This window comes from Cupressus sempervirens, chromosome 3 (assembly GCF_028749045.1).
Source record: "Cupressus sempervirens isolate cs-2001-9-10 chromosome 3, ASM2874904v1, whole genome shotgun sequence".
Classification (NCBI taxonomy): domain Eukaryota; kingdom Viridiplantae; phylum Streptophyta; class Pinopsida; order Cupressales; family Cupressaceae; genus Cupressus; species Cupressus sempervirens.
Window position 1 is genome coordinate 797,870,154 of NC_143120.1, and position 20,445 is coordinate 797,890,598.

The following is a 20,445-nucleotide window of genomic DNA, read 5'->3' on the forward strand; positions in this document are numbered from 1 at the left end:
GCAATGAGTTCGGATTTAATAATCACCAAAAGGTTTAAATTAAACATTTAATAAAGGATACGTCGACCATACAAGGACAACATTGGTAAAATATGAAAGGCTAAATCACTAACTCCATGTGCCAGTACTAGGGATATAATCCTGTACACTAAACAACATGATCAAGTGCAATTGCATATAATAACATAGCCAAAGCAATAAATGCATTAAATCACCTAATTTAACCATTTATTTAATTATATTAAAATAATCTATTTACATCACTCACGTTCGCAAAAGGCATAGCAACGCAGGAATGAAGTAAATAACCATAGCATTAAATCCATCACATAACAAAATCAGAGGTATGTCCAAATACTAGATAACCAGATATCATCATAAAACACACTGTCATCTCAAAATAGCATCATCATGCAATATGATTAACTAAATAGCATAGTACTCTAATATCTATGATACTAAAATCAAAGAGTAACATCTGAGCCTCAGGTCCTCTCAAATATAAACATAACATGAGTAACAAATATCTCTCTAATCAGAAATGTAACAAGGTAAATGTCCGCAGCACATAACCAAATAATCTCACAAGAACAATCCATTTAATTACTTATGCATTTAATAAGGTACTTAAAACACATAAGCAAACATAGTCAAAAACATGACTAACCACTTCTACAGGAACCTGGTCTAGTGTAGCATGGTAAAAAGTACACAGTGCAATCCCTACACACATATCAAGGTAATCATGAAACAACCTCATGATACCACATTGATCATGGTAACCACTGGCACAAACCTCAGTAAACCAAAAATCGCATCATAATCTCAAAGATCAGACAAAAGCATAAACAAAACAACTAATAAGGAAACATAAATCCAAACACCTCAATGGTGTAGACCACTTAGGGTCACAATCATGATCCATCACAACAAAAGATCAACAAGGTTGCATCCATCAGGATGACTAACAAAAGTCAAATGGGAGAGGCACTACAAGATCACCCTGTCTCTCAATTTTGGAATATTTCCTTTCAAATTATTGTTCCTAAAATCAAATATCTACAAACTAGACAAAGAAGAAATCTCACTGAGGATTATTCCAATTAATATATTGTTCCTCAATATCAAAATATTCAAAGTCACAAGCTCTTCTAGTGTAAATAAAAATGGTACCATTCAACCTCAACCCACCAGTATAGGAAAAATGTAGCCAAATATTTGAGATGCAATTAACATAATTTAGCTTTAAACTAAAATTGAATTGGGTAGCTTCACAAATTTGCTAATCAAAATCAAAGAATTTTGGTAAAACCATAACAAAAAAAATTAAGCTTCAAAAAATAAAATCACCTAAATAACTAATTAACTTATAGAAATAATAAAATTTGTTGCATACCTGATATAGTTCTCTACTTCATGCCTCAGATCTAGTCAAAGTAAAGGTGAGAGAGAAAAGTGGAGAGCTTATCTATTGTAGGAGAAGAAATAGATTAAAAACTATTTTGGATTTTGGTTTTGATAGTGGTTGCGTCTCAGAGACTATAGACTTCATTACATGTGAATGGGGGACTATCTCATATTGGGGCTAGGTTTGAAGTTGAGATCATAGAAGTGGCTATTGCATTGTTAGATGAGTTACAAATTTGGTGGTAGTTAAAATAAGGTAATGATATATTTTTTTAAAATTATTAGAGAAGTAATGAATTGAATTATTATGCTCATTTTAATTCTTGAGAATAAAAAATAAAAATTATGGATATTTAAGTCTATATGAACAAAAATTAAATTAAATTTTTTTGTTACCTTTTAATAATTATAAAAAAAATTAGTTATAAAAAATTATTTACCATTCTTTTATGTTAGGCATTGGGTCTAAAGGAATTATGTCTCCTTCAAATATTGTTTAGATTATTGGTTTTAAATTTAAAGTTAAGATAAATTATTTTAGATTGGTATGATAACATTACAAAGGTGCATATTTCACTTAGTTTTCATATGTAATATAATAATTTTGTATTGTGATATTGTCAATAGGATTCAATTGTGTAGTTTTTTAGTTCAACTCAATGACCTATGTTTCATGAGAAGTGATTCACAAGAATCCATCTTTCATAGAATAAATGGAACACTTAGCACTCATTAGATCTAGGTAATGCTCACAAAAGTGAAGCATCGAAACTTCTTGGGAGGTCACCTATCTAGTATTCAATGTTGGAGTAGTGTAGGGATGGGCGACCTCCTAAGAAGTCTTGGTGCTTCATATCTGTGAGCATCACCTAGACCCATTTAGTTCTAAGTGTTCCATTTATTCTCATGAGAGATAGATTCTTGTGAATCAAACTCATGAAACATGGGTCAATGAGGTGGACTCAAAAACTACATAGTTAAATCTTGATAACAATATCACAATTTTACTTTCTATGGAAAATATCTCTTACTTATCAATTTTGTATTGAATAAAAGTAGACATAACAATGGATATTGTAATTTTTTGAAAATTGGATAAAATACTAAACAAATAACAAATTTTATTAAATATAATTGAGTAGATGCACATATTTCTTTATAAATATTTATCTTATTTGAGTTACTGTAAATTTATTTTTAACATGTAACTAGAGGTACCAAATGCAACATTTTCTAAAATCTCTAGAAAAATAGAGAGTGGTGTATAAAGAAATAGGAAACATAACTCCTACATAATAATTTGAAGGGAAAAAGAGAAATGTTGAGAATACAAATATTAATTGTATACATTTTTTATATAGTATGTATTTGTTAACAAGTGCCATATAATGGCTTAGTACTTTCTTTAGTTTTAAATTAAATGTAGTTTTAATTTAATAAATTTATTATAGTATATAAAATACTTTAATTAATAAAAATATTATATAACTATAGTAATTTTAATTTTAATTTAAATTTTATTTCTAAATATAATTATTGATATATTTTCTAATGCATAGTACTATAATATAAATAGATTATAATACAAAAATAATAGTAGTTTTATAATAATAATATTTGTTAAATGATAATATAATATAAGTAATATCATTCTTAAAATATTTTTAATTAAATGAAAAAAATTATATTATAAAAAAATATAAAATTAAAATATAATAATCTAAACTAAGACTCTCACATTCAAAAATAATAATAAACATTAATACATTCAGCTTAATAAAAAATAACTCATAAAAATTATCAAATCTTGCTAATATAAGAGGTAAATGAATTTGCCCAATATCTTAGAAAACTATTTTAAAAATATTATAAAGTTAAAAAATTTACATCTATGAAATGGGCAAGGTATTAGTTTGATAAGCAAATTTTAAAATGATCAATTCTAACTTGTAGAAACTAGAAAAAATAATCATTAGTTAGAGAATAAAAATCAAAAAGTATCACAATAGACTTAGCCTACAACACGTACTAATAATAGTAGCTTTGTATAAATACTTTATCTCTTCATGTTAAGAAATAATTATAGTTAATCATTATTTTAAAATATGAAGATTAAATATATGATTATTTTTAATGTGTCTTGAAAATTGTTATACCTATGCTATAAGCATTTATTTCCATTACTTTCTTATAGTTTGTATTTTTTTCATTTTCAATTTAGCTCTTTTTAATCAATGTTTTATACTAGGGTTGTGGTATTCTCCTTTCTAAAGGAGAATAAAGCTCTAATCTGTGTGCATGGGAAGGGCTATGGAAAGCTTATGATAATTAATGTTTCATTATTTATGTATTTATTTTTTTTATTACGTAAAAAAAGTGCAAAGTTTGTTTATTTATAAATTATTTTAATTTATGTCTTGATTATTATCTTATTTTTTATATGTCTACAAATATAATTATCTCCTTTAGTTCTCTATGTTAAAGATGATTTATCAAGGAGCAAGCCTTTATGATGGCTCATATGGGAGTTTGCATTAACTAAGGAAGAAGGGGTAAGACAAATAAAAATCATTTAAGAAACATTGGGAAAGTGTTTAGAATGCTTGAGATTCTTAAGGCTAGAATACAATTAGTAAATATATAAATTAACATGTATATTTATTAATTAGTTTTTATACATTATTTAATAAACATAAAACATGATAAAATTATATTTTTGTTATCATATTTACTAATTGATGTTTTATAATAAATTAGTAAATAATCATTTATACTTGTAAATTACAAAAAAAAGTAGCATTCATTAGAATGTATTAATATGATAAAAATTCATTGATAATTCATTTAGTAATTTGTATGGATGACTAATTATTAGTGATCAATTGTTTAGCCATTTATTTGATCATTTCTTTAGTCACTTATGTTTGTCTAACCTTGTGATTATACCCAATGACCAAATTAGTCATTTATTTAGTTAATTAAACTTATAAAATATAAAACATTTAATAAATTTGATCACTTTTAGTCAAGTGACTAAAATTTTTAGTCATGTAATCATTTATTTGCCAAAATTCTACTAGTGCAATGACTATCATCATCATCATCATTGTCATCATCATCACCATCACCATCACCATCACCACCATCATCATCTTTGCCACCACCACCACCACCACCATCATCATGATCAATGCCATCACAATCATCATGAACATCTTTGCCATCATCATCATCATCATCTCCTCCATCTTCTCCATCATCATCATCTACTTCATCTTCCACTTCTTTGGTATCTTCTTCTTTAATCATATTGTACTTTACTGATCTTCCTCTTGGATTATGTCTAATAATAAATGACCAACCCAATTTATGTGGAATGCCAAAGTAAAACACCTACTCACATTAGTTTAGAAGAGTATAGGGCTTATTTTCAACTAGCTCATATGACCTTGCATTAATCATTGTAAATCTATTATCATGTTCAATAATAGTTCTATCAAGATCATTTTGATTTAGTCATAGCCTATACCATTTGACACCAAATAGAACTTGTTTGAATAAAGTCACACTTAATTATATCATCCAAAATGCAACAGTATATATTTTTATATTTTTAAGGATGCATGTAATTTCTAGATGAAATATTGGTGACCTTGAACATTGTAGTTATCATAGATTCATAGGTTCTCTTAGTGTCATCCACCTTTTTCATGTGAAATTTATAGCCATTGTAGTACATAGCTTTTTGGTGCTTGACTTGTTATTTTTTGAACATGTTAAAATTATGCATCCATCCTTGAGTTGATATTAATCGAATGGGTCATGATAGATTAACTTATACGTACCTTTCCACCTCTTAAACCATTTACTAGATCAAATACCATTGGTGTAATATTGGGATCTCTAGAATTACAATGAGCTTCATTAACCACTAAAGAAACACCTTTCCATGTTAATGAGCAACCATTTTGTTGAGATCTTTCAATCCATACCATCATCTAATCAAGATTGTTTGCAATATACAAATAAAGTGGATCCCACTCACGAGTAACTATATAAAATAAATAGACCTATTAGAAAAAACTTATATTGATGATGGATAAGAATTCATTAACTACAATAAAATCTTATAATTACCTCTCACTTTTCTCAATCTACCTTTCCTCATCAAGTACTCCCCTTTGAATCTGCTCATGGAGTTGGGATCCCAAATGTGATCTACATGAATCTTTTATGCAAACTTGGGAAGATATTCACTAATGTAAACCATGGTTTAGTATAACATATATCCCTCAACCCTAGAACCCTAAGGACATTCTCTCTATCAAACCAAGCCCTTCAAAAATTTCAAGTGCCTCTCTCAACCATCCACATTGACCTAGTTGGTACAGGTCCACATAATTTGATCTCCTCAACTAGATGTATAAGGCAGTGTTCTTGTGCATTGAAAAAGTTGAAGGTAGAAACTTTTTCATCTCACACAAAAGCTAAGGAATTTTTCTCTTCCATTGCTTTATGTATTTTCTATTAATTTCTTTAGATGACAACCACCTAGAAGATATTCATAATGTGAAAATATATTAATGAGGCTAATAACACTTTTATATAAAAATCTAACAAATAACACTTTTAACCTCATGTATTTCCCAAGATTGTATATAACATGTTTGACACTCATGTTGTCAAAGTTGTGTGGGAGAGATAGAGGTAGAACATATTGCATTACTAATAAAATGATCTTTTAAATATATTATAAAATAAAACAATTAAAAGTACATGATGTTTTACAAATTTATTGTAAATAGAGAAGAACATGACTTGCCTTGATGAAGGTATAATAATCATGCATTTTCAACCCTGACCCAAAATCACCTTTCTTTGATATGAGACTGCTTATGTTTGCAACAAATCCTGTGAGAAATTTAGTTATTTTTATGGCTTCATATATATGGCATCAGTTTGTTGTTGCATTAGTAACCAAGGAATGACACTCGTATTAATTCGTTTTCCATTTCTATTTGATTCAATGAAAAAATTCAATGAATGATTAGATTCATCAATGTCATTGCAAATTTTGACCAATTTTCCTTTGCCACACCTTCCATCTAGTATTTTCCATAATGTCTCTATTATATTTTTTCCAATATGCATAGCATCAAACAAATGCATGATTGGAAGGTGCTCATAGTATGGCTACCTACTAAATTTTCTAGGATAGTTTTTAAGTCCTTTTGGATGTTTCACATCCTTGCCTTGACAACCTTCATGAACATCAATTATATTACTACTAAAAAAAAGAGAGTATCCAAATTTAAATTTCATACAAAAACCTACATCAGATGGAATGACATTACCTCGACAATTCATTATATTGTATTCCAACTTCTAGATGTGAGGTGTCATTCTTCATTGCTTTGATGTTGTCTCTTCTTTCCCATTGAAAAAATATTTTTTGGACAATTTGATACTTATGATTTTTGTGGAGAAAGTTTCTAAGCTCATTGAACACCTACTTTCCTAAACTTTTTGAATAGTAAGATTTCATTTTTGGACCACGAATTGGACATGCAAATTTTCCCTTTTTCTGAAGACCTACAAGACCTATGCTAACATAGAAGATGACTAAGCATATGTGAGATTTCTACATTGGATATACCATTCATAACCTTGAAGTTTACCAGCAACAATACAATGGAGAAAAGTGTTGTTTGGGATCCTTGGTAGAAGGGCTCATATGCTTTTTCAATTACAAGTAAATCAAGGTTCTCTTTATCATCATCATTAGATGGATGACTATCATCATCTTCATCATCTTCATCAGTTATGCTAGAAAAATCTTCTTTAATCTTGTTCTCTGGCACATTATCAGTTGTACCAATATCAACATCTTCAATTGTGTTCTCTGCCTTAGGACTATCTTCTTCCATGGGAGTATTACCTTCTACTTGAATATTTACACCTCCATGTTCCACCAATTCAAAATCCACATTCACTAAAGGATGAAAATTCTTTCCCCCTTCAATGTGATCATGTTGCCTACAATGTCTCTAAGTTGATGTGATTAGAATTCTTTGATTCTTTAAACCTTTTCATTTTTTTCAAGGACAATAATATTTTGCATCATCATTTATTTTGAATTAAGACCACAATCTAGCAATTGTCACCCTATTTTGTTCTGGGTTCATATTATTAGGCATGGACTCTATTCACAAGCAAATATTTAGGCTATAAAATTATAACAAATATAAACATACAAAAATTAGTAGTATCTTGTATACAATCAATAATAATTAAATAATTAAATATTACAATATCTTTAGTATAGATGGCATCTAAACAAATCAAATAAATTATACAATATAAATATTAACATTGATTTTGAACAATATAGAATTAGCATTGATTCTACACTTCATTCAACTTGGTAGAAAGCTTTTGAACTATTATATTCATAAGGTAAGGTAGAAAGTGCATGTCGTATTGTGATGATCCATGCTACCTAACTATGTCCAAGGTGTCTACACACCGGAGGCATACTCTACCTACTAGGCTACCTAGATATCTGTATACACGAGATCAAGACCCTTGCACTACTTACTCTAACTAATATGTAGTTCTAGATTCTAATTGTTTGATGTAGTTGTATTCCTATAACCACTGGTGAGATTTACTCACCTAATATAGCTCTTCACCATCATGCACCCACTTGGCCAAATTAGGCAATTTTCTATAATTACAATCCTATAATACCCTAGTGCAGCCTTTGTTTTGTAGTTTATAATTAATGTAAGGTTAACCTAGATACGTCCTAACTCACTCCTTATATACTTATGTTTAAAAGCTTATGATAATAATCAATGGGTCTAAATAGACCAATCAAGTTAATGCTAGCTAGGAACAACTAATTGTTCATTTTATTGTACCTAATCTAATAATAGTTCTATAAGAATTTGTTATCAACCTAGCTAATCAAAAACTAGACCAATTGAGCTATATACATCCTAACTCATTCCTTATATAATTATGTTTAAAAGCTTGTGGTCATGCTACCTGTTGAGTGAATTTTATTATTTATATACATACATATATATACACATATATACATATACATATGTATATACATGCATACATACATATACATCAATGAAAATGGCATGACAACAAAATCTTAGATCTTGGTGCAAGGGCCCTATGTCCTAAATAAGGTGGTCAAACACTAGGTAGGATAGTATAGAGGGTTAATAAGCATCCAAGTTGACACAAGATAGTTTAGGAAATCTCAAACATGTATTTAGGCAAGTTTTTTATATGTTGTAATAACCTTAGGTTATAGGCAAGTCAAAGGTTGGTCAACGATTGGTCAAATATTGTGAGTCGACCAAAAATCTCCATTTTTACGCTTTATAATCTTTTTTGATATTGTGTTTTAGTTTTGAAGGCATGTGGAGTCTTTTATTTGAATGTTTTGTAAAAGTTGTAAAAATTGCAAAAATTGCAATAAAAGTTGTCATGCAACTTTTAGCAATTTTTCTTGTAATCTAGAAGTCCAATACTCATATCATTATTTTGATCTAACCTAGAAGGATGAAGTTGTAAGGTCAATATTTGTGACCTATAAATTTATTATCTTTAACCTATTCTAGGGTTGGAATAGTATTGTATGGATTTGGAATGAAATAGCAATCCTTTTAGTGGGAAAATCATGCATAGTCATATTAAATCTTTCTAAAACCTATTTGTACATTGATAACCAATTGTTGTTATGTTTTTATAAAGTTGGGTTTTTGAGGATTGATGAATGCAATAACTTGATTTTTCTGAATAGAAGAAAGTGGTTTTAGTTTTGGATTTTATTAAGCCTGATGTTTACCCTACCTTGTAATTAGGGTTTGAATGAAAATAATGAATATCTCTCGATTCCCACAATGAAAACTCTTGCCAATTGGTGAGTGGAAGGGTATTAGGATGGGGAAGACATTCTTGGTTTTCATTTTAAAATGTTCCACCTATCTATACTATTCCGTCAACATTCGAATCTCAAGTTTCAACAGTCAAACTGTTGGATGTGCTAACAAATTGTGGTTACATTACAGAGATCAGATATGGACTGCACATAGATTTAATAAGAAAACCTATGTTTTTGCAAGATTTATGAGTTTTGTTCATTTTTTGGTTATCTTTGAAGGAAATTTGATCTTTAATGAAATGAGGACATTAACCTATGATCTAAACTTTCACTTCATGCTTTGATTGAAGGTTTCCAGAAGTGTTTCAATTCATATTTTGTTGATTGTCATAATACTCTCCAGTTTGTAGGCAATTTTGATGACTCAATTATGAAATAGTCATTCCATGAATGTAAGTTCTTAATTCTCATGGAATGGATTGTTTCCAATATGTATTATATCAACTAATAATTCTACATATGCATTTGTGAAGGAGGGAATGAAGTATTTTGGTGATCACCATAACTAATTTAAGGAATTTTATATTGAAATTATTGGGTATGCTACAACAGTAGCACATCAGCCTTAAGGGGTGGCTAATTTTATGTTGGATTGTATCTACATATGGTAAGGACAAGGTGTTCCATCCATCAGTTGTTGAAGAAAGTGTTGGGAAAGTATAGATTGAGGAAGCCCTAGTTTTTAAGGGTTTTGAAACACAAATTGGGGCTTTTGCACTTGTAGGGTCTATAAAATCAAATTGATTGAAAATTCCTTAAATTAAATCTATTTTATGATATTTTGGATAATCTTGATGTTTGGGGGTAAGTTTCACCCATTGTTATTTGCAAATCCATCATTTAGGAGGCCTAAATTGCTAATCAAGCATTAAAACAGAAATTGTTTTCCAAAGTAACCCTATCTATCCTTTTTGGCATGTTGAAGTATTCAATAAAGGGTATCTAAAAATGTTATATTTTTTCTTAGTGTTTTGGAAGTCTTAAAATTTATGCATTTTAGAAGCTTTCTAGAGACCTAATTGGTAGGGCTAATAGGCCTATCTTGTGCATTTTCTAGTTTATGACCACTGTGAGCTTGTGGAAGGGAAGAACCAATGTAATCACCTTATATTTCATATTTTAAGACCATTCAAACCACCTTGGATCATAGTATAGTTCTTTGAAAATCATTTAGGTGTTGGAGGCATTAAAGGTCATTTCATTACATTGAAACTTGTGGATTTTTGCTTTCTCCTTACTCTTGTTGATTCGGTCTTCATACCACCATAACATATACATACATACGTATATATACATACATATATAGACACATACATACATACATACATACATACATTCATACATACATTTGTATATGCAATTTTATCACCTCATTAAACTAAATTTACTTTCAAAGGAAAATTTAGGAACTAAAATATTTAGGTAAATTTTTAAAAAGTGACTAAATTTTTTAGTGGATAAAAATTTGATATTTTTGTGCATATGGATAATAATTTCAATCATTGATCATTTTCTCACCTTTTTCATAGGTTTGCATATAAGACATTTTACTAGTTTAGGATTCTTTGTTTCAAGCATTGGCATTTCAGACGTTTCTGAGGTCTTGTATTCTAGGTTTATCATCTGTGCTCATTCAATATTTCTCTTTATTTGATTATTATATTCTTGATTTACATTTTTAATTCTTTCTATTTTCTAACATTTTGGTCTTTGCAAAAGTAATAGAGTCATGGAAACTAGTGGCAACAATAACATTACATGGCAACTAGTGAGAATCTTGTGCAGAAAATATGACTTTGTTTTATACCATGAAGACATAGACCCATTTTATTATCATAGTCAAGGGAAATTTTTGGGTTCAATAAACACTTAGAAATCTTAAATGGCTAGGTCTTTATAGAATCCAATCGAGAAAGTGGGCAATATGAACAATATCTAAATCACCATAATTGATGGCCATAGTAAAAACTGCCTTGAATAGTTACCATGAAATTTAGCAAGTTGCAAACAAAAATTACCTTGAACCCTAGTTATGTTGAAATTAAGCAATTTGCAAATAGAATAGGATGAGACCTTACCTTGAAAGAAAGTTCCAAATAGAAGAGGACGTGGAAAATGAAAATTAATCCATCTACCTTACATTAATGGCACTGAAAAGCTCTTGATTGGTCACACATGAAGCCTCTCACCCACACTTTTCTGCGTGATGAAATGAAGTTTCACTTTTCTTTTTTTTATATCCCCAACAACATCAAAGGTTGATGCATAACTTAACTTCTATCAAAATTTTGACATTATCAAGATCATTTTTTTATAAAAATGAATTAGACAAGCCAAATTGGCCTTTCATCAAAAATTACCCCCAAATGTATTAGTGGACACAACATGAAAATGTCATGCCCAAACTACGTGGGCAAAAACACACAATTTTTTTAAAAATTAATAATTAGAATTCTCAAAGTTCGATAAGGTTACGATCACAGTTTAAGAAAGGTTCTCTACAACTCATCTTAAGTTACATATCTTGAGAAGGAATAAATCGTTAAACTAAAGCTCTCATTATTAAAATAATATCGACAATTATTATTAGATTAAGATTACCACAATATAAAGAGATTAATTGATTTCCAAAGCAACCTACATTTAGATCTTAACTAAACAAAACTAACTAACATTATCTAAATAAATTGACAAAAAGATTCTACTAAATATAAAACTAACCTCTAACTTCCTCTTACAATCTAAGTACTAAAACAAAATTTAATTACCTTTTTTTTTCATACTTTATTTAATTAATTAACAACTAACTAATTTAATTACAAACTAACTAAATCTAATTTTAACCACATACAAAATAATTGACTAAACTTTAAATGAAACTTAACTCCATCACATACTAATCTACACAACTTTAAAACTTTATTAAAAATTTAAAACTAACTAAACATATTAATAAATTAATACTATATATATATATATATATGTTAAATTTTAAACAAATGACTTTACACCAATATCATAAGTTATAACTAACTTAAAATAACTTAAACTAACTACTAATAACAAACTTAAAAACTAATACTATCAAACTAATATTATTAAAACAAACTAACTACAATAAAACAAAACTTGATATTAAACATTTAATATGACACAAACTAAAATTAAATTAACAAACTAACTAATCTTATTACTAGCTAAACCATTACTAACACCTATACTAACCTAACATCATACTAACCCTACAACTAACCCTCAACTAACACCTAACTCTACCCCCCCCTAGACCCTACTCCCACCTGACAACTTGGCTTTCGCCCCCACATACACTTGCGCTTCCCAAAGTGCCCTTCCCAAATGCTACGCTTGGGACAGTGCACTGACAAGGGAGGTACTTGCTGACACCTCCCCTCAAGCACATGGCCTAGACTCCCATGTGAGCACTAGGAAGAAAATATGGTGGGGAGAATGTATTAAAACATTTTGCCTCCAAACAAAAAGTAAAGTGAGCGCTCCAAAAGGAGATGGGGATGGGATGTGGTGACATGTGATGTCACCCTCCCATCATAGCAAATTGACTTTTGCTAAAACAAAAACTTTTTAAAAATAAACAACCAAGAAGCTGGCACCCAAGGGGACCTGGGTAAGAATTTAAGACATAAAGTTTATTAGGTAAGGCTAGATTTTTTTTTGGATATTTAGTTTTTAAATATGTTAATATTCTATTTTTGAATTGTTACATTCATTTATAAATTGATTAATTCATATTTATATTTTTGAATCAAAATATAAAAGGAATCTTTTAAAAGATTCTCTATTGTAATGAGGGGAATTAAATCGCCCCTTCATACAAAAACCAGAGAGTTTTTACTCTCTTGGAATACTTTTTTTTTTCAAAAAAAAAAAATTTCTAAGTATAGATTTCAAAGCAATGTATTAAATTTTATTTTTTTAAGGTGATTTTTTTTTTGATGGATTTAAAACATAGATTTAATCATTGTGACACAATAATACAAGATTAATTGATATCTCAAACAACTTGAATTGAACTATAAACCATAACTATTTTTCTTTCCTCAACATAGTTTTCATATTTAACATATGAGGAAAACTTTAAAAAAATTCCTAATTAAACCATCATCATATCATCTTATTCTGATGTGCATCCATCTAATTTAAAATTACTATTGAATCACATGATAAACAATTATACACAATCACCAATTTTATTGGAAAACCTAATTCAAAGGCTCAGCCGAGAAAGAACCAGGAAGAAAACTCGGCTTCATTGCCATTACAAAAAGGTTTTGAAATACAAATTACATAGGATTTTAATCCTGAATTATAACAATTTAATTAAATTTCCTTCATGACCCTCATTAGGGGTTCCATAACAATTTTCTGCAACAGATTTCTAAGAACCGTGGAGGGAACAGAAACTGATCAGGTGACAAGCATGACCAAGAAACAAATCAAACATGCATATTCATACAAGGTTTTCACAATAGGATTCACAATGAATCAACACTAGGGAAAGGTGGATTCTTCCAATAGGAGAAGTCAAACACAACACCAAAATAGATGCTCAATCAGGGCTATAAACCAAGAACTTTCATTCTTTCATTTCAACATGCCATACTCATACAAGGTTTGTGCGGACAGGTAGGGGCCCATAAAACCCTACCCTCTCTCCCTCTTCTCATCCTGAGAAGAGACTCTACACTGGTTGGAGTCCAACTAAAAAGACCTTTCCCAAAATTGGTCACTTCTACCCTATCCAAGGGTGAGTAAGACCAAAACACCCATACAAGGAAAATCTCAAAATTCAAACATAAAAATGAAAGGAAAACAATAAAAAAGACATGGTTTTCAAATCTTCCCAACACACCCACAACCATACAAGCATTCAAACAACAACATGGTAGCATAAGCATGAAACAAACATGAAAATCTGTACAAGGAAGATGAAAATTCCTACCTTGACAAAGAGGTAATGGAAAATGAAAAAGTTTGAGTAGAGCTTTCCCCTTCCTTGCTTCAATATTCCAAGACTCCTCTCTAAATGTAGAGATTGGGTAACAACCTAAATTACTCCAAGAAAGGCCTCTAAATAAGCCTCCAACTCAACCACCACAAAGGAAATAACTTCTCCCACCCACCTACAAATCTAGAATCTCCTAACTCAACCCACACTATGGTTAATCACTAAGTGGACATGAGGTGAGGCAACTCATGGTAACCACTTGCAATTTTCGCACAAAGGTAAAATGAGACTTTTTGAGTGATCTCAAAAGTCAACAAAAGGGGCTTAGGGGTTGGAAAAGACCCCCAACCCATACCCATACCCCTTGGGTATAAATATTTCATGATTTAAAGCCTTAGGAATAGGTTAAGAGCCAAACAAAAGCTAGGAAATAATTAGGACCAACTAACAACTCTAAATTGCAGATTAAGTACTAATCTAGATTAAGGATGACTAAACTCGATTAAGAACCAAATTAGCAAAAGATACTAACTTAATCCGACTTGGGTCCATGGGTTACATAGCTAACCCTAACTAGCATGCTAAAGAGCACAAATAATTCATGAGTGTCAAGTGATACTAAAAGAACATAGTTATGAACATTAACATTCACTAATCATAGAAAAATACACACATACATCTCACAATTAAAATACTTGAATTACAAACAACAAGGTTTCCAAAATTAGCACATAGAGATCAGTTTTGTTCCTCCATCAATTTTCTCAGCTAAAATATCTGCACACTCATTGCACACATCAGTAGTCCCATAAAATCACATGTACACACACACACACACACACACACACACACACACATGTATCAGAAATTCACATAAATTGAAACATACATCAATCAGGATTTCTTTCATCCTACTTAATTCTTAACCATTTAAAATCTCTTAAATCAAAGTATCAATCCTACATTTACTGATTTCATCGACATACATATACATAAAACATTAAATGAAAAACATCAAATATCTGAAAATAACATCACACAGCATGAAATAATATAATATGTTCTAAGCATCAGATAATGTCTTGACATCTCAAGTTGTGGGTATCAAAATGATAAAGTACCAACTGAGGCTACAAAAGGTTGGGGTGAGGCCTCACAACAAAACTAGACAAACAAGTGATTGAGCTCATAAAAACATGTTTAGTATAGGAAAACATGAGCCCCTATGTTGTCCAAGTTTTATTAACCCTAATCAAAGATGGAATAGGGAGGATGTGCATAGACAGTCAATCCATTAATAGGATATCCATTAGGTATCATTTTCCTATCCCACATTTGGATGACATGATGGACATTCTTGCTAGAGCATTATATTTCTCTAAGACTAATCTATGAAGTGGGTACCATCAAATCCACATCTGAGAGGGGGATGAGTGGAAAATTGCTTTCAAAACTAGGGATGGTTTTTATGAATGGAAGGTTATGCCTTTTGGTTTATCCAATGCACCTAGTACTTTTATGAGACTCGTGAACACTGTGTTGCATTCCTACATTGGTAAGTTTGTAGTAGTTTATTTTGATGATATATTGATTTTTAGTAGGGAAGGGAAGAACATTGTAACACTTGAGAATCATATTGGGGGTATTGAGAAGAGAGAAAAGCCATGCTAATTTGAAGAAGTGAAGGTTCATGCAAGCAAGCTTAGTTTTTCTAGGGTTTGTCATTTCTACAAATGGTGTCAAGATGGATCTAGAGAAATTTTGATCCATTCTTGAATGGCATAGTCCATGTAGTATCATCAAGGTGAGAAGCTATCATCACTTGGCTACTTTCTATAGAAATTTCATTCATAATTTTAGTATCATTATAGCACCTATGATAGACTACACTAAGGGTCAGGAGTTTTCATGGACCAAAGTGGCTGAAGAGAGTTTCCAATATCTAAAGAAGAAGGTCATTGAAGCTCCAATACTAGCCCTACCAGATTTTGATAAAGTGTTTGAAGTGGACTATGATGCCTCACATGTGGGCATTGGTGCTATTCTTAGTCAAGAAGGTAGGGCCATTGCCTTTTTTAGTGAAAAATTGAATGATGTGCGAAAGAAATATTTTACACATGATATAGAATTCCATGCAATTGTTTAAGATTTGAGACACTAGAAGCATTATCTAGTAGCCAAAGAATTTGTGTTTTTTATAGACCATATTGCTCTAAAATACTTAAACACACAAAATAAATTGAACACGAGACATGCAAAATGGTTTTCTTTCCTACAAGGGTTTACTTTTGTTCTAATGCATAAATTAGGGAAATAGAATCAAGTTGCAAATGCCTTGAGTAGGCAAGTTGCTCTTCTAACCATCATGGAAATAGAAGTGGTTGGTTTTGATGCAATCAAAGAATTTTATGAATTTGATAGTGACTTTTCCAAAATTGTTGATCAATTGAAGAATCCAGTACCTAGGTGTGCAGACACTATTCAAGGTGAGTATCTTGTGCAAGATGGTTCTTTGTTCAACGGGAAGCAAATGTGTGTTCCTGTAGGCTCAATGTAGGAAAAAATAATTATTAGATAATTTCATAGTAGTGGTATGGTTGGGGATTTTGGGAAGGATAAAACAATAGCTTTGGTAGCAGATAAGAACTACTAGCTAAAGATGAAGTGAGATATCACTAGGTTTGTGGAAAGGTGTTAGATTTGTCAAGTAGCTAAAGGAAACTCCTAGAAAACTAGATTGTATATACCATTACTAGTAGTAGTAGGACCATGGATAGACTTTAGTATGGACTTTATATTGGGACTACCACATACATGGAAAAGGAATGACTCTATCTTTCAAGTTGTGGATAGATTCTCAAAAATGGCTAATTTCATTGCTTGCAAGAAAACTAGTGATGCCACTAGAATAGACATGTTATTCTTTTTTGAAATAGTCAAATTGCATGTGGTTCAAAAAATAATCACCTCTAATTGAGATACTAAGTTCTTGAGTCATTTCTAGAGGACCTTATGGAAGAATATGGGGATAAAGTTACAGTTCAATAGTGCTTATCATCCACAAACTGATGGACAAATAGAAGTTGTCAATCGTAGTTTGGGTAATTTGTTGTGATGTATTCTTGGAGAGAAGCCCAAACAATGGGATTTGGCATTGCCCTAGGTAAAATTTTCTTATAAAAAATCAGTGAACAAGTCAACTGGTAAGTCACCATTTCAAGTTATTTATGGTTGTAATTGTCAAGGTGTTCTTGATTTGGTCCAACTTCCATTGGATGACAGAGTTAGTAATGATGGAGAAGCTTTTGTAGAGTAGCTCTACTAGTTGTAGGAAGATGTGGGATAGAATTTGTAGGACATCAATGAGTTGTACAAAGCTTCCACAGATGCTACTCAAAGGTATCAGGATTTTAGTGTAGGTGATCTAGTGATGGTTTATCTCAGAAAGGAGAGGTTTCCTACTAGGACTTATCATAAATTGAAATATAAGAAAATTGGTCCCTACAAGATTCTGAAGAAGATTAATGATAATGCTTATGAGGTAGAGCTCCCCAGTGGTCTTGATATATCTCATGTGTTTAATATTTCAAATTTATATGTACTTTCCATGGTGATGATTCCTTTTTTGAAAAGGAGGATCTAGTAGACTAGACACACACCATCCCCATCAAGAAAAGGAAAAAGGTTGCATAGATTCTAGACAAAAAGACTATTCGGACTCGCCAAGGTGACTATAGCAGATATCTCATGTAGTGGGAAGGGTCGACACTGATAGATAACACCTAGATTATAGAATAGGATTTGTAGAAGCTAGATGAGCCTAGATGGTAGTTTGAGGACCAGAACTTGTAAGAGTTGCATTCCTTTCAAGCAGGGGAGAATGATGCAGGAGCATCAGAGGGTCATAACATTTGAATCGGATGTGAGTTTTGGCTAAAATTTTATAGGCAATTGCGTGAGGAGGAGTTATTTGGATTGAGTTTGATAGATGGCTATTTCAACATTTTTTTGGGAGCCTAAAATATCATCTTGACCTCCAAATTTAGATTTTTGTTTTTTTCTCTAGTTTTTTAGAAATTTGTTTTTGTAATAAATCCAAAATCATATTCTTGATTTCATAGATTAGTTGGCAATTCATCTTGCCTTAGTTGGGGGCTTTTCTTAGCAAAAATCGAGATTTGTAGAATGGATTTTGAAAATTACCAAAAATCAAAAAAAATATTTTTCCCAAAAATCTACCAAATATGGTAATTTTTGAAATTGTAATAAGTAGTCATTTTATTTCATTGTAGAGGCATAGTAAAGTTCGAAGATTTGAATGAACAATCTGGCATTCTGAAACTTTTGTGTTGTGTAATGTTCTAAGTTATTACTTTGAAGGGTTTGGGCTACATCATTACAAGAAAGCACATTATGGTGGTGTCGGAGTATTGAGTTGGATATCTCTTAGAAATACTTTTTTGCATTGAATATTTTTAGCACAATAAAATGAAGACATGTAATTCTTTGAATGATTGTAGATAAATAATTACCTACAAAATGAATCATGCTAAAAAACATATGTAACTAACCACCACCATTAAAGAGCCTTTAGCTAAGTCTTCACTTTTTTTATTTCTTTCATTATGTTCACTTAAATTGACAGATGATGGCCACAATTGTATTTTTATTCATTTATAGAATGTCATACTCATGGCGCCGCTTGTACAAACTAAGGTTCCAATTATCTTTGCTTGACCAACTTTACTCTTAATTTATATGCTTTCCATTCTACAATAAAGATAGAATGTTAAAAATATATATTATAAGATAGATCACACTTTTGTAAAATATGCATAAGTATGTCAAATTTTTACCTAAAAATTATAGTCATAAGAAACGTAATCATAGGTATTAGATTGAGAAGTGCGCTTGCCAATGTAGTTATTGTGTATTTCAATCCCACATGGTAAAAAATTTGGTTCAATGTAATCCTGAAAATAAAGAATTAATTTTGATTTAAGACAAAAAAAACCTATAAATTCAAGATTATTTTTTCTTGACAAAAGTGATGAATGACTACCCAAATAAATTGCTAATAATAAATTTGTAAAAGGTCATGAATTTTAGTTTGGGCCTTATTTTCCTGCCACAATACAAATAAAGGATAAAAATAATTGAACATTTGATATTTTCCAAAATTAAATATTATTAAAAATAATAATATTTGGATGACATATAAACAAAAGCATAAACATAAGGAATCACATTCAATATTATACACAAAAATAAAATAATTATTGATAATGTAGAAAATATCATAAATTAAATTTAAGGATAACAAAGACTCCAATCATAGGCTATTGTTGACTACACCTAGAACAACTTAAGTGTCACTTCCCAAACCTACATATATTATTTTGTTAAACTAATGATATTAAGTTATAAGAAATTTATATTTAAACTAATACTAGTAATAATCTAATTATAATATAATAATTTTAATTTTTAATAAAATTATTCAAAAGTTTGTGTTTATAAATTATATTGTTAAGATGAAAATTCAAATTCCAATAAATATTTCAAATGACCAACTTGAAATTTCCATTTTATTCATTAAATTAATTAGTTATATTTTATAATTTAATATTTTAAGCCTCAAAATAACTACTTTGGGGATAGGGGATCGAAATTATTTTTTAGCCTTCTTAAGCATAAATGTATTAAAGAGTCTGTTGATAGACTTTTGATTGATAACCAGGACATCTCTGACCCTGAATCTATTATTCAGGCCTTTGCTAATTATTATGAGACTCTTTTTGCTTCAGAAGACTCTCTTGAGGCTGAGTTGATTAGAGTTAATTGTAAGAAGCTTATTCCTAAAAAGCTTGATCCTGATGATATTGCTATTCTTGCTAATAATATTTCCATTGAGGAGATTGAAGGTCCTATTAAGGCTCTTAATAATGATAGAGCCCCGGGCCCTGATGGTCTCCCAGTTGAATTCTATAAGTCCAACATCGGATGGATATGTAAGGATCTCTTTGATCTTTATTCTGAAGCCTTGAATAAAGGTCCCCTGAGTCACGATATCAATAGAGGGATTATT

The 20,445-nt window shown here is 30.4% G+C and overlaps 1 pseudogene; it reads right to left on the reverse strand.

Annotated features, from left to right (window-relative positions):
* The window catches only part of LOC149569198 (WAT1-related protein At2g39510-like), a 136,506-nt pseudogene that overhangs the window by 85,213 nt on the left and 30,848 nt on the right, over nt 1-20,445 (reverse strand).